This window comes from Orbicella franksi, chromosome 7 (assembly GCF_964199315.1).
Source record: "Orbicella franksi chromosome 7, jaOrbFran1.1, whole genome shotgun sequence".
NCBI lineage: Eukaryota > Metazoa > Cnidaria > Anthozoa > Scleractinia > Merulinidae > Orbicella > Orbicella franksi.
Window position 1 is genome coordinate 12636634 of NC_138151.1, and position 13575 is coordinate 12650208.

Genomic DNA, 13575 nt, shown 5'->3' on the forward strand with positions numbered 1-13575 from the left:
AAGATGGCCGCCACTTGCCCCACCGCCACATTGACGGCGAAGGTCTCGGAAGAAGATGGTCTGGCAAGTGAGGACATTGAACAAATTCTTTCCGTCTCTATCGTCGAGGAAAATCTGCCAAGTTGTTCATGGCCCGAAAGTGGCACGGAACATGAGCGCGACAACACCGAAATCGCATCAGACAGTGAAGGGGGCAGTACAGATGACAGCACGGATGGGGATGATCTGAACAAACTTCGCCTCGAGCTCGGCAAAGCGAAACCAGATGGAATCCGACACAGACAGCTAAGCATGTTACTGAAGAATGCAGATCGTCTCGCCGGGCGTCGTCGATTTCTCGTCGACTTAGGAGTGGCGAGCGAATCACAGATAAATCGACGCGTGATAGATCCCGACGAGCCACTACCATCAACTCTAGAGCAAATGGAGCAACAGGCCAGCGAGAAGAGGGAGGAGCGAATCCAAGCGCAGAAAAAAACAACAGGAACAAGAAAAAGCGAGAAAGGCATTTACCAATCCTTGGCTTGTCGGAATGGAAACGGAAATGCAGAATATAACAGGCGGCTTGAGGGGACGGAAGACACCGAAATGCTAGCCGTGTTGACGAGTCTGTTGGAAATCAACAGCAACAAATTGCGTTTGCTCTACCAAAACCAAGAAACACTCGGAAAGCAAGAAGCTCTAACAGAAAGAAAGAAGCTGTGTTTGGAGCGCAGACTTGTAGCAAAGTCTTGCGTTGATTGCATTAGAGATGTATTTTCTGCCCTGCCCGTCACAGTGCAGTTGGCCAGTGTCAATGTAGAGAACAACGGTGCCAGTGTCCCTGTGTTGTTCACCCCACCGGAAAGCGAGAAAGAGGCCGACGACTATGACCAGGAAGAAGGAGATGACGAAATGTGCGTCTCGCAGAAACCAAAAACGCCGTCCTACATCCCTTCGTTCGACTTTCCATGTGCACCGTCACCCATCCCGCTGGCCAGAACCCCCAGAAAAAGACCGCGTCTGACCCAGATCCCGTCCTCCAGTGGACAGAAAACAATTTCCAGTTTTTTCTTTTCGCAAGGACACTCCCACAATTAGTGTCTCTTTTGTATAAATTGTTAAATAGTATCACTTATTCCTGATCATTTGTCGAGTGGAACATTGAAGCAAAGAGCAGTCAAGAAATAATATTAGAGTGGTTAATTTACATTCTGTAAAATTAAATAAAATGGATCTCTCAGTTGAAATGATTACCATTTAGATTTTTCTTGAAATGTTTCACACCCTGTTTGAGTCGCTAGAGCTTCGGTATATGTTAATGCCGACAAATGTTCCAGTTCCATAAAATATATAGTTCATCAGAAACAGAAAATCTCAGTGTTTTTAAATTTGTTACGCCAGCGGCATTTTCATTCCAGCCCTTTTCTTTAGAGAGTCCGCCGTTCTTCCGTCTTGAAATTTGAAATCAAGGTCTCTCAAAATAGCAGCCCACTGTCCAAACCAGGGCTTAATTATCCCTTCCTTTAGAAAATAGTCCTCTTCTGTTGTGAATTTCAAAACATGACGAATGTTCCTCTGAGAGCGCAAGATTCTTTTAGGCAGGGCGTTCTTTTTGGGGGAAGAGTTGACATTTTGCACTGTTTCAACAGAAGACCCGGTGTTGGAAGTCGAATTTCCGAGTCTTGCGTTGACGTCCTAGTCCACTTCTGACCCCTTGGCGCCTTGAAGTTTCTGTAGGCACTCGTGACCCTTCAAAGTAACTTCTCGGGATCGTTGCTTTTGATAGTGAACTTTAGCAACAGCAGAGCTGTGTTTTTGGTCTTCCGACAAAATCCTCTGCTCTTCGTTAGTGAGCTGGTTGAGGCTCTGCGTTTCAACAATTTGGCGGTAACCCGTGGGATGGATGTACTTTCCAATTGCATCAAACACCAGTTTGCTCATGATCTCGCCCAATTTACCATGTTGGCCTCCATTTCTGTTGACGAGAACGAAATCACCTGGGGTTTAAGCAAAGGTCTGTCGTACGATATGTAGCCGTTGAGCACTTGCATGTTTGCATCAGACAGAATCAAAGAATCAAATCCATACTTTCCAGCAGTCTTGAACGTTTTCTGATCAATGAATCTACCCTTTTCCTTAGCTGTAGCAATCATGTCCACCGTCAAATATCGATAAGTCGTGGGACGCGACCCCTTCACTTTGGTGAACAGATACATGGCTAGAAATTTCGTGGCAAATGTCAAGTCCGAGGGGTTAACTTGAGTTGGACTCGGTTTGCAAATCTTCACGGTATTCTCGTAGTGCTCCAAATGGAACTTCACGACCTCCAACAACTCCTCCATTGTTGCCCAATAGCCTCTCGCTTCCAGTGTTTCGATTTCTATAAATCTTGTGTCCACTGCAATCTCATCATCTTTGCAACCGTCTTTAGCGCTCTTTTGAGGTACAGCTCTGTTGCAGAGAACTTTCGAAAGGCTGCCTCTGATGCGCCATGAAGTTCTTTGAAGTCGATCATTTCAGAAATAGCATCTATGTAGCCCAAACGCCCACCATGTCCGAGCTTGTATACGTCTTGTAAGTAGTCGATAAACTTGAACAACAAATTTGGAGAACACAAACTAAAGTCCATCACGTCAAAAGTCAACTCTTCCTCGTCTTCACAACAAAATCTAAGAAACTTAAAGCATCTTGTCACTATTTGTTGAGCTGCGCGATCTTTCTTGCAACCGTCACCACTTCTAGTCAACTATCTCGTGAATACTTCGCCAATGTCACACGATAAAGAAAAGGAGGGAAGTAACTTTCCGGCATGTTTTGTAGTCTCACTTGTTTGATCTTGAATTGTGTTCATCATTGAAACATTTCTTGCTACCCTTAGCGAATCTGTGATTTCTTTCGAATTGGGCTTTTCATCGAAATAAAAGAACCAACTGTGCTTGGTATTAACATGTTTTCTGCACCCTCTTTGACTTTGAAATCCATCATGGTCACACTCTTGCATTGGGCAGTGATACAAGCTGTCGGTTTCATTCTTTTCCAAGTGAAGCCGTTTTGGTTTGGGTGATGCTCCATCGATGTCCGACCAATTGACTTTGAACTTCTTGCTCATTTTGCCTTTTGAAGAGCATTTGGCCACCACGATCTCCTCTAAATCTGAACCATAACCAAGGAGTCGATGACAAATAAAGGAACTGTATATATGTTTGTATTTGTCAAGGCATGCTCTTACTTGCCCGCCCTCATTACTATTGTGCAAAATTCATGACGGTGAGATGCAACCAAACTTGCCCAAGCAGGTCTGAGTACGCCCTATTGTTTGCCTTATTCACAAAGGCCACCTTAATTTGGGAACAAAATCAGAATGCGTAAAAAAATTATCCGAAATCTGTTCCCAAATGACCAATTTGGGAACAATATGTTCCATTCACAGAAAGGAACTCGGAAAAAAAGCGGTCCTAAATTATCAATTTGGGAACAATATGTTCCACTCACAGATAGGAACTCGGAACAAAACAGTCCTAAAATTTGGTAATAAAGGGCCAATTTGGGAACAAACTGTTCCATTCACAGATGGGAATTCGGAACAAAGCGGTCCTAAAAATATCAATTTGGGAACGATATGTTTCATTAGCATATGAGAATTCGGAACAAAACAATCCTAATTTACCAATTTGGGAACGAATTGTTCCGTTTACAGAGAGGAACTCGGAACAAAACAGTCCTAATTTACCAATTTGGGAACAATGTGTTTCATCAACAGATAGAAACTCGGAACAAAACAGTCCTAAATGACCAATTTGGGAACAATGTGTTCCATTTACAGATAGGAACTCGGAACAAAACAGTCCTAAATGACCAATTTGGGAACAATGTGTTCCATTTACAGAGGGGACCTCCGAACAAAACAGTCCTAATTTATCAATTTCGGAACAATGTGTTCCACACACAGATAGGAACTCGGAACAAAACAGTCCTAATTTATCAATTTGAGAACAATATGTACCATTTACAGTTGGGAACTCGGAACGAAATGTTCCTCTTTCACACTAGAGTGAACGTTTTGTTCCTACCTTGTAAAAAATCTGGTCCTCTTATAGTCAATAGGAACACAAAAACGAGAAACAGTCGATACTATAGGAACTTTCCTTTTGAAATATAGGAACAGCCAACGAAAACGAGGCAAAGACTGAAGAAAAACTGAAAAAAGCGTAGGTCAAGCTCTTAGGTGAAATGGAAACAATATTTAAAATCTTGTGAAGTTTGTTTCACTCAAAGGTAGCAAAACGCGCAGTGATAAATTTTTGGGAAATGTATAGGATTATAGGGAAACAAAATTCACTGTTCCCCTCGGGACCAGTTATTAAAGACGGTGCCTACTTTAATTACTTTTGTTAGTGTGCGCACGTTTTGCGCACGTTTTGCACACGTTTTGCGCACACGTTTTAAACTAGCCGTTATCTGTCGAAAATAATACTGAAATTCAACTGTAAACATGTACCTGCAGATGGCGTAGCGGGCGCGGAAAACAAGTGCGCGATACGCAAATGCTTTATTTACTGGGGAGGTGACAGGGAAAAATGTAACGGGCACCGTAAAAGTTTTCAAAAAAGATCAAAAACTTGAAAAGACGCGTGGTTGGGCCCTACATTTTACGTTATAAAATGGAGGTAACAAGCCTATTCAACATGTGATTAGTTTCTGGTTGAGAGCAAAAGGTAGTTAGGCTGCATTTTAGCTGAACCAGAGGAAGGCTGTCAGAGACGCAAAAAGCGCTGTTGCAACGATTTTGTTACTGAAAATAAACCAGAAATGGTTTTTATGTTACCACTTACCATGTAGTTTTAAGATCTTCGTCAGTGTGCTTGCTTTTTTGTATGAAAAAGTAAATTGTAAGAAAATCTGTGAAGAAATATCTTTTCCTTCCTTTTTCAGAAAAATGCTGATGTCAGCATTTTTGTTGAAATTCAAGGCTTATTATCCCGAAAAATGCGTGGCTACTCCAATTTTTCTTCGTGGATTCCAATAGCCCCAGTAGGCACCGTCCTTACGTGATTCGTTATATAGCAAATCAAAGCAAAAGGAAATTTTGAAAAAGGCGCTGAGATTCCAGCGACAACATCAGGCTACCTTCAACTGCATGCTCTGATCACGTGCAACAGCGTTTAACATTTCGTGGGTAATAGTGAACTGCTTCCCGACGTCATAGTTTTCGCAACGTTGCCCGCTCATAGCATTTGGCGGCAAACAGTTGTTAGATGTCACGTGACCATGAACTAGCCGATGAATGGGCGCGCTGTAGCGGGAAAAACACTAGCTAAATGACGATCTTTGTTATGTATAACGAACGTTTGAAGAGATTGCCAGCTAAAAGCCAATGACTTACCTCGACCATCGCAAGAAAAAAAGGCAATCCAAGAAAAAAGACGCGAGGGGAGGGGTAGGGGGGGGGGCTGAGGGGGTGTTGGTGAGGGCGCCCGCTCTGGTTCCCCTGAAATCTGCCTATGAATTAAGGGTCAATTTTCGTTTCATTATCATGCCATCATAAAGCCCCCTGATCTGTAATCCTGTGGAAAAAGTTCATGCAAGTTGGCATGCGTGGGTCCACACAAACGCAGAATGTGTTCAATACAGAAAAAACACTTCCTAACCTCTCACACATCGATTTATTTAGTGCATACAATTCAGCCCAATAGCCCTTTTAATTTAATGGTTAGCTTTTCTCATTTGCGTTACAATGTAATCCAACGCGGATGGGGTGCGATTTTGGGCCAGAACTATAAAATCGTCCAAAATTTGCCTTATCTGTTGGATTATTTTAATTATTTTTGTCAGCTGTGAACGGTAGGAATTCAACAAATCCTGCCATCTGATTGGTTCCTGGAGCAGGCGGAATTTGTCTCTGTGTACCTTTAAATGGGAAGGAAAGTCACTGTAAGTAAATTCAATTGAGTTTTTTGAAGTTGTCAGAGTTTGTTTGGCTGTTTGTAGCTTGGCTCTGTAATGGAGCGTAATCTTGTGTGTCTCTCCCCGTGTAATTTTAGGTAAAAAATGAGTCAATTTCAGTCGAGTTTACCTCTCTGATCGTTGCTGTATTTGAGAGAATTTCTGTGGAATACACTTAACGAATTTCCTCGTCAGATTTTCAGTGGTTCGCAACGACTGACAGAAATTGTTTCTGTAGTACAACTTCAAACTTTGCACGAAATTTCCCACTGGAAAAACACTTTTGGAGAATTTAACTGGTGAACTAAAAACAACTAACATTAAGTAGTTCGAAGTAAATCTGTTCTTTAATACATCTTTCTTTGTTTAGTACGAGTTACGCGCTCGTTCGTCAGTTTGATCTTTTAGGAATTTATTTATTTATCTATTTATTTATTTAACTTTATTTATACACGGGTAAAACATTAGGACTTAAAGTAAATACTACATTTGCATTAATTACATTGTTAGGATACTAATTTACTGCTAATTAAATCTAATAACAACAAAAATAAAAACAATAACGAAGTGCTGCTTTCCATGAATGTCGTGTGATTAATTAACTTATTTATTATGAAAAAGGAAACCCCTGCAGCCGGATTTAAAACTAGCAAGAGTTTGTGCTTGCCGCAGATTGGTAGGTAAGCTGTTCCACAACACCGCACTACTATAGCTGAAGCCGTTTTTTTTAGACGGGGGATTGGAACAGCTAGTTGCCCTCACAATTCCTAAAAGAATAGGTAGATATTGCACTCCGATCAGTAAACATTGATTTCAGATAATCAGGGGCGAGACCATTAAGAGATTTATAGACCATAGTGCCTGTTTTAAATTCTCGTTGAAGTTTAAGTTTTTGCCAGCCGAGTCTAACAAAGAGATCGTCCGCATTGGCATCATATGAAGAAGAGGTCAAAATACGCGCAGCGCGATTCTGTAGTTTTTGTAGTTTAATGGAAAGAGACTTATTGCAATTACCCCATACGACGCTACAATAATCGAAATGAGGCTGAACTAAAGCATTATAGATGCATAGGAGCGTTTCAAAAGGAACAAAAGACCTGCTTGTCTGCAAGATGCCAATACAGGAGCCAATTTTTTTGGAAATATGTTCGATATGTACGTTCCAAGTTCCATCTATATATACTCCAAGAGATTTCGTAAATTCTACTTGCTTAATAGAATTACGATAGTAAAAGACGGGAGTCTTTGGAGGAATGGTTTGTAGACGGCGCTAGGCCAATTTAATGACAAAGTTGCCGTAAACAAACTCACTTGTAAGCCAATTTACCGCAAGAAAAAAAGATAAACATGTTATTGTTCGGCTTAGGTTCAGTTCGTATAGTGAAAAACTGTGATCTCTGGCTTGAAAATGCTGCCCTCGGCCTGCGGCTTCGGGTAGCATTTTCAAGACCTCGATAACAGTTTTTCACTATACGGACCTCCAAGCCGGCCAATAACATATATTTATTAACAACACCCAAATAAACAACTGTGGAGCTCCGCTTTTAGGCTTGTCTAAATCTATATATTACGCTAATACCGACGGAACTTTGTTACTTTCTGCTTTCATTATTGTTTGTCGTTGCTGCAATTGCCTATACATCGGAGAGACTAGAAGACGACTATGAGAACATTTCAGCGAGCACCTCCGCAGTAGTCGAAACCGATCTCCTGGGTTTCCTGTAGCTCAACATTTCAACTTCGCCGCCCACTCTCTGGATGACATCATGGTCTGTGGCTTGAAGCACTGTTCTGGCAGCAACATCTGCCGCAAGCGGCATGAAATGAAATAAACTTTAACCTGGGCATGGTTAGACCCAACGGATTGAACATGTACTTTAATTTCTTGCATGATTGTGTTTCCTGCGCGTATTTCACACACGCACGCTAAAACAATAGTTTTCATATGTTGCAGCACGCCTTTGTTTACTTTGTACTTCGTGCGCGCTTTCCGTACGTAACTACGCGTACAGTTGTTTGTATTGCGTGGCTCGATCATTCTACCTTCTGAAGAAGGGCCAAGCCCAAAACGTTTAGTTCACAAGCAACTGTCTGACACTTTGAAGAGCTTTTTGAGCCTCGTTTTTAATTTATTGCATAGTGTCACGCATTTTTTGAGTTTTCGCTCATTCCTACTAATAGTAAGGATTAATTCACTAGTCAAAAGAGACGCCTCAGCCCCTCCCCCGGGGCAAGAAGATAACAGGGGTTCGAAAGAGTTAGTATACGAAAAGGATGCCCCCTTGGGGCCTGGGGTTGACCTACTTTAGTCCTCTCCTGGCGAGAGGTCGGGTATTTTTTAAGAACTGTGTATACTTTGTCAGTAACCTCTATTCTATGGGATCGGACTGTGATGCATTTGCCAGCATTGGTTACCTAATAACTGGATCATTGGATAATGCAGTTCAAGAGTTTTCATTGACCTGGGCATCATAGGTTATGAGCCATTATACTATTCTGTTCAAGTATGGTTAGCGTACGCATGGTTTTTTGGAGCGTCGATTTATTTTATTTTAGTTTCGTTTTCTATATTTGGGGTGGCGTTTGTATTAAAACAATTATTCCACTCGTACTTTTGGATGTGAGATGATTATAGCCAACCCCCTCCAAAAGATATAACTCAACTACCCGGCCCGATTTTACCAGTCAAAGCTTGGTTTTCACTGGGACATGAGCACAAGCAAAGGCATTAAGCATAACGCCCACAGCACAAGCATAAGCACAAGCAAGCGATATTGAGGTCATGCACAACACAAGGAAAAGCACAAGTATCAGAAGAACAAGAATGTTTGTTGTTCTTGTGCTTGTGCTTATGTCAAGTGAGAACGGGCTGCTGTAAGCATAAGCATAAGCCATCCTGTTTTACTTCGCCATCTTGTTTTACTTTATCGAGGTGGTAGGAACCGAAAATAAGACAATTATCCTTTCTGCGCATGCCTACGAGCTTATACTTGTGTTGTGGCCGTCCTCACTATCATTATGTCTATTCTTGTGCTTGTGCTTAATTTGTTGTGAAAACCCGACCTAAAGGGTTACAATTCTACTTGGTAAAACCTTGTTCACAACAAAATATACAACATAACAGCATAACCATATCGACATGAAGAAAAAAACCGTTACATATACTTTTTTCATGAAATCGTTATTATGTTTCAGGTAACAAATGCAATCGGTACGATTAAGCTATTTTTGTTGTTGTTGTTTTGTTTGGCATTGATGCGATGTTGTTGTTATTGTAGCTAGTGCCAGTTTGTTTCCTTATAATATCAGTTTCCTGAATGTAAGATAACCTCAGAATACTTTATCTGAAAAAAAGCACGAAGAGCGCAAAAAAAACTACCAAATGTGTGATGACAATATCTGCATAAGTAAACAAATACGCTACATCTTCTTCGGAAGACTCAGTTGGAGAAAAAGTTCTATGATCACAAGGTTCTGTACTGTTGATGTACTCTTTGACAATTCATTGTTGAGCATCAATATGAACAGGTTTAAAATTCCGCTGTCTCCTTCCAGCAAGGTAAGCAGTTACGATCTTGTGGACCAATTCAGCAGCAAAAGTCAAGAAAGCTTTTGTCAAGGGAGATGCATTCAGTAGTATTACCAATGAGAAAACTGATAAAACCAAGAAAACATTCAAAGTAGCTTTCAAAAATACTTTGCGAACACATTCTCCAGGCCGGCCAATAACATATATTTATTCTCCAGGCATTAGTTCTTCGCGTGCCATTTCTAAAAGCTTTCGTGGAATTCTCTGAACATTATCCACGGCACGGCCATAGTAAGGTGTAAAGTCTTGCTTGTTCAAACCAGTTTTATGTGTTCTGCCCTTTAGCCGGTCCTTCTGTTCAAGAAGCGCTGCGGCCAGAACTTGGTATTTCTCCCAGGGGGGGGGGGGGTGCTCCCTTTTATGGGCTATATAGGTATGTGCGGCCCCAAAGGGTATGGTTTTTAAGCCGTTTTGGTCATAAATAGGGTATCGACTTTAGCCATTTTAGTCATAAATAGGGTACGTGGTTTTTGTACTCTAGCCTTGATATGGGTATGTTTTTAGAGAAGAACCCACTTTTTCATTATTATCAAAAAAAAATCAACAAAAGCCCTTCACAAATTATGTTTACGGTAATTTAACATTGCTCTGAACTAGGGAACTAGTTATAACGTAGGTCTGAAACAGAGTTTTGATTTAACGGTCAGGTCCTAAATAGGGTAGGGGATATCGCATATCTTGGTCATAAATAGGGTAAGGGTTTTGGGAAGCTGGCCGCACACCCCTACCCGATTTTTCCGGGAGTAACCCCTTCCCCCCGGGATGTTTAAAGTAAAGTAAAGTAAAGGATCTGTAGTTATTCCACGAGTAACCAGAAACTACATAACAACAGGCAAACTCGGGAAGTTTTTGCGCAGAAAGTAAAAGCGGGATGGTTAATTGGAGTAATATCAAGACACCAACAACAGCATACTGCAATACAAAAAGTACACCGACAGCTGCTAAACAAGACACTAAGATGTCAAGAAGAACGACAACTGAGCCAGCGGGGAACAATATATAACGATGAAGACAATTAACATTCATAAGTTGCCAAAAGCTTCCGCTTGCAGAAGAGCACATGGCTGGAAGGGGAGAAAGCATCAACATACCAATAGCATTTATCTTGCATTTACACAGTGTATAGCATAGCAATATGCATAAATGCAATAGACGGTAGATGAATTATCAGAGAAACACAAGCAAAGAAAAAACTGAGATTGTACAAGCGGGGCGAGAGCTAAGACAGTTTTTCACGTCTTTAACCTTTTGACGCCCAAGGAACCATATACGGCTACCTAATGGTCGTATTCTTTGTGCCACTTTTGACGTCATCAATTTAAATGTCACTAGATATTCTTGATAAGCAGGTGGTACAGCTAGGATAGATTTATCCGCACAACAGTCGTTTTTGGATATCGACGGCATTCTGACGTAGCAAATAGAAAAAACGTTATCAGTTTTGGTGCAAACATGGTCGTAAAATGGCCCATGATACATATAATTGATCAATGTCCCATTTCCAGGCTTTGCCCATAATTAACACCCAACTTTTTAGAGCAGCCAGAAAGTGTGAAACGCAAAAGGTAACGAGAGTAAAAGGGCCGAGAAAAAGGAAAGGAAAAGGCCAATAATAAAATTCGCAACGGGCAATCGCCAAAACAATTTTGGCTTATGCGCGTGCACCAAATTAAAATACTCTACATTTTTGCACCTAATCTTGGAGAAATCTATCTGTTTGGCAAAAAACATGATAGCTTTTTCAGCAAAACTAAGAGCCATTCAGTGTCATGGAAGCCGAAAAACTGATTTAACGGTTAAAAACGGCATTTTTTTGGTGTACACTTGATCGTCAAAGGGTTAAAGAACTCGGTAAACAAAAGACAAACAGTGCCTCATATTATAGCAATGAGAACCACCTTATTATGTGAAGACGAGTATTCATTCTTTGTGGAAGTTCTTGATGAGAACAGAACAAGATAAACTTGAGGTGTTTATCACCACGCTCAAACTTACGTACCCAGGACCTCGTACAACTGATTTTCCCTATGATGAAATGGAAGTAGGAAGCTTGAAAACAGTAACAAGCACAACATGCCATCTCATTAAAGGGTCGAAATAGATGCGTCCTCTTGTTTGCACTTATTTGATGAGACAATATATTTCGGTATAGAAGGTATTTAAAGAAAATAGCTGGAACCAGAAATGGCAGGGGAAAGATAACAACACGCATAATGAACTTTCGTGCCATGTGTCACACGGTGCAGTCCTTCTACAGTTATTTGACGGAACTCTTCATGGGTGTCCTCTGTGGCAGCAAAGAGACAAACAACTGTAGAGCCAATATAAGCGAACGGTGTCTTGAAAACGAAACAACCACGGCCAATAAGAAATGTCCATCAAGCATTCGTCCTGTTGACTTCACTTATCAGTGACACACGTTTAATGACCATGCACTTCACTTTACTTCGGTGATTGCAGAACTCGCCAAGCGACGCAGTCAACGAGCGAAGAACTTTCTCCAAATAAACAAGAGAGGAGAGCTCGCCGCTAAGCTGTCGCCTATTAGCTGACGTAGCTTTAAAGTTACAGCTATCTTTGAGGTAAACATGAACATGAGTTCCTATCCAAGTCGAAACTAACCTTCGCATAGTGTTGTTAACAGAACTAAGAAGTTTCCTGTCTATTAAAAAGATCTTCCAGGACGTGGAAAACCACGGCAATCTCATAGCAACACCGTTAAGATTGCAAGCCTGATAAACAAGGCTCGCTTTCGCTGTATAAGAGGCTTCCCGACTTATGCTGGGTAATGTCAGTACTTAAATGCATTACATTCAACGTTTGTAGCGCAAATTTCCCGTTCAAGTTATTTTATTTACTACTGAAAACTGGAAATGCCATAATATTGAAACAGCAGAAAACCACCGGAATACTTCTGAACTTAATCAAAGAGCACATGATATGGGATGCAGGGCTTTTTTCATTTAGAGATTATGAAATCAAATTTTAATAGAACGAAACCATGTAGCTTGGCGGATGAGGTGAACGGGGTCTTTCTGTCTTCTTTAAGGAAATGAATCGAGATTACAGTACCGTAATTTCTAGATTAAATGGCCTCAGCGTCTATTTCAAACTTGGCTTTCTTTGATCCGGCGTATATTTGCACTTTATTCGAGGCTGGAGTTTATAATTTATTAGATTGTTTAGTCATTATTTTTGACAGCTAAATATCTTATGATTACACCTAAAGTTAGCCTGCGACCGGGGCCCGTCGGCGAAAACACTTTGTTTGCCGATTTATCACAGTGTTCAAATTTATTTTCATGTAATACAATGGTTAACTTTTTTGGACATGAAGGAACTCTAAAGCTTACCTACAGTTTAATATATGAGTCAGTGACCACAAAGCGTTATTCAAACTCATATCACGGATTTACGCACTTACATGGTTAAGTAAGTGAGCCATAAATCATAATGCTACGCCACCACTTGTTATCTGACTAAGGCCCAATCCACTTTAATATGAAGAAATTTGAAATGATATATTTGGGGCAGGGAAAACGGAGTTTTTCGCAAACGGTTTCATGAATGTCTGAAGAAATTCAAAAGCACTGTTAGGTATTGTGAGGCTTACGGCAAAAACAGATCTTTCTGAAGAGTGCCTGCCTGAAAAAATCAGACAAATTCTTATTTTCGCGGCAAGGGTTGAAAATTCGATTTCGCTCATATCCTTATGGTAGATAGGCTAGGGCATGACAAAAACTACTGGATAGTTCTTTTGGCAAAATATCCTTTTATTTCAAAGAAATATTCAAATTACCAAATTCCGTTAAAATCGTCATTTGACGCACCATTTTATTAAACTAGTTTGAGAGCCTCGCATGCAAAACCACAACATTCTTCCGTCTTTAAAACACTCATATTTTTGTGCAATGTTTAAATGTATACTGGGTTGATTTTAGGGAATGTTGCGTTGTCTTTTTGGGTGAACAATAATTAAATTTCGAAGACATGTATTTCATTCACTTAAAAGTACTTCGTGAATATAATTAATTTTCACCATGTGCGAAACCTTCAAATGG

At 40.6% G+C, this 13575-nt stretch overlaps 1 pseudogene; it reads right to left on the bottom strand.

Annotated features, from left to right (window-relative positions):
• Positions 1–6521: 6521 nt before the first annotated feature.
• LOC145493578 (uncharacterized) lies at positions 6522–7773 on the bottom strand (annotated as a pseudogene).
• Between the last annotated feature and the right edge of the window lie 5802 nt (positions 7774–13575).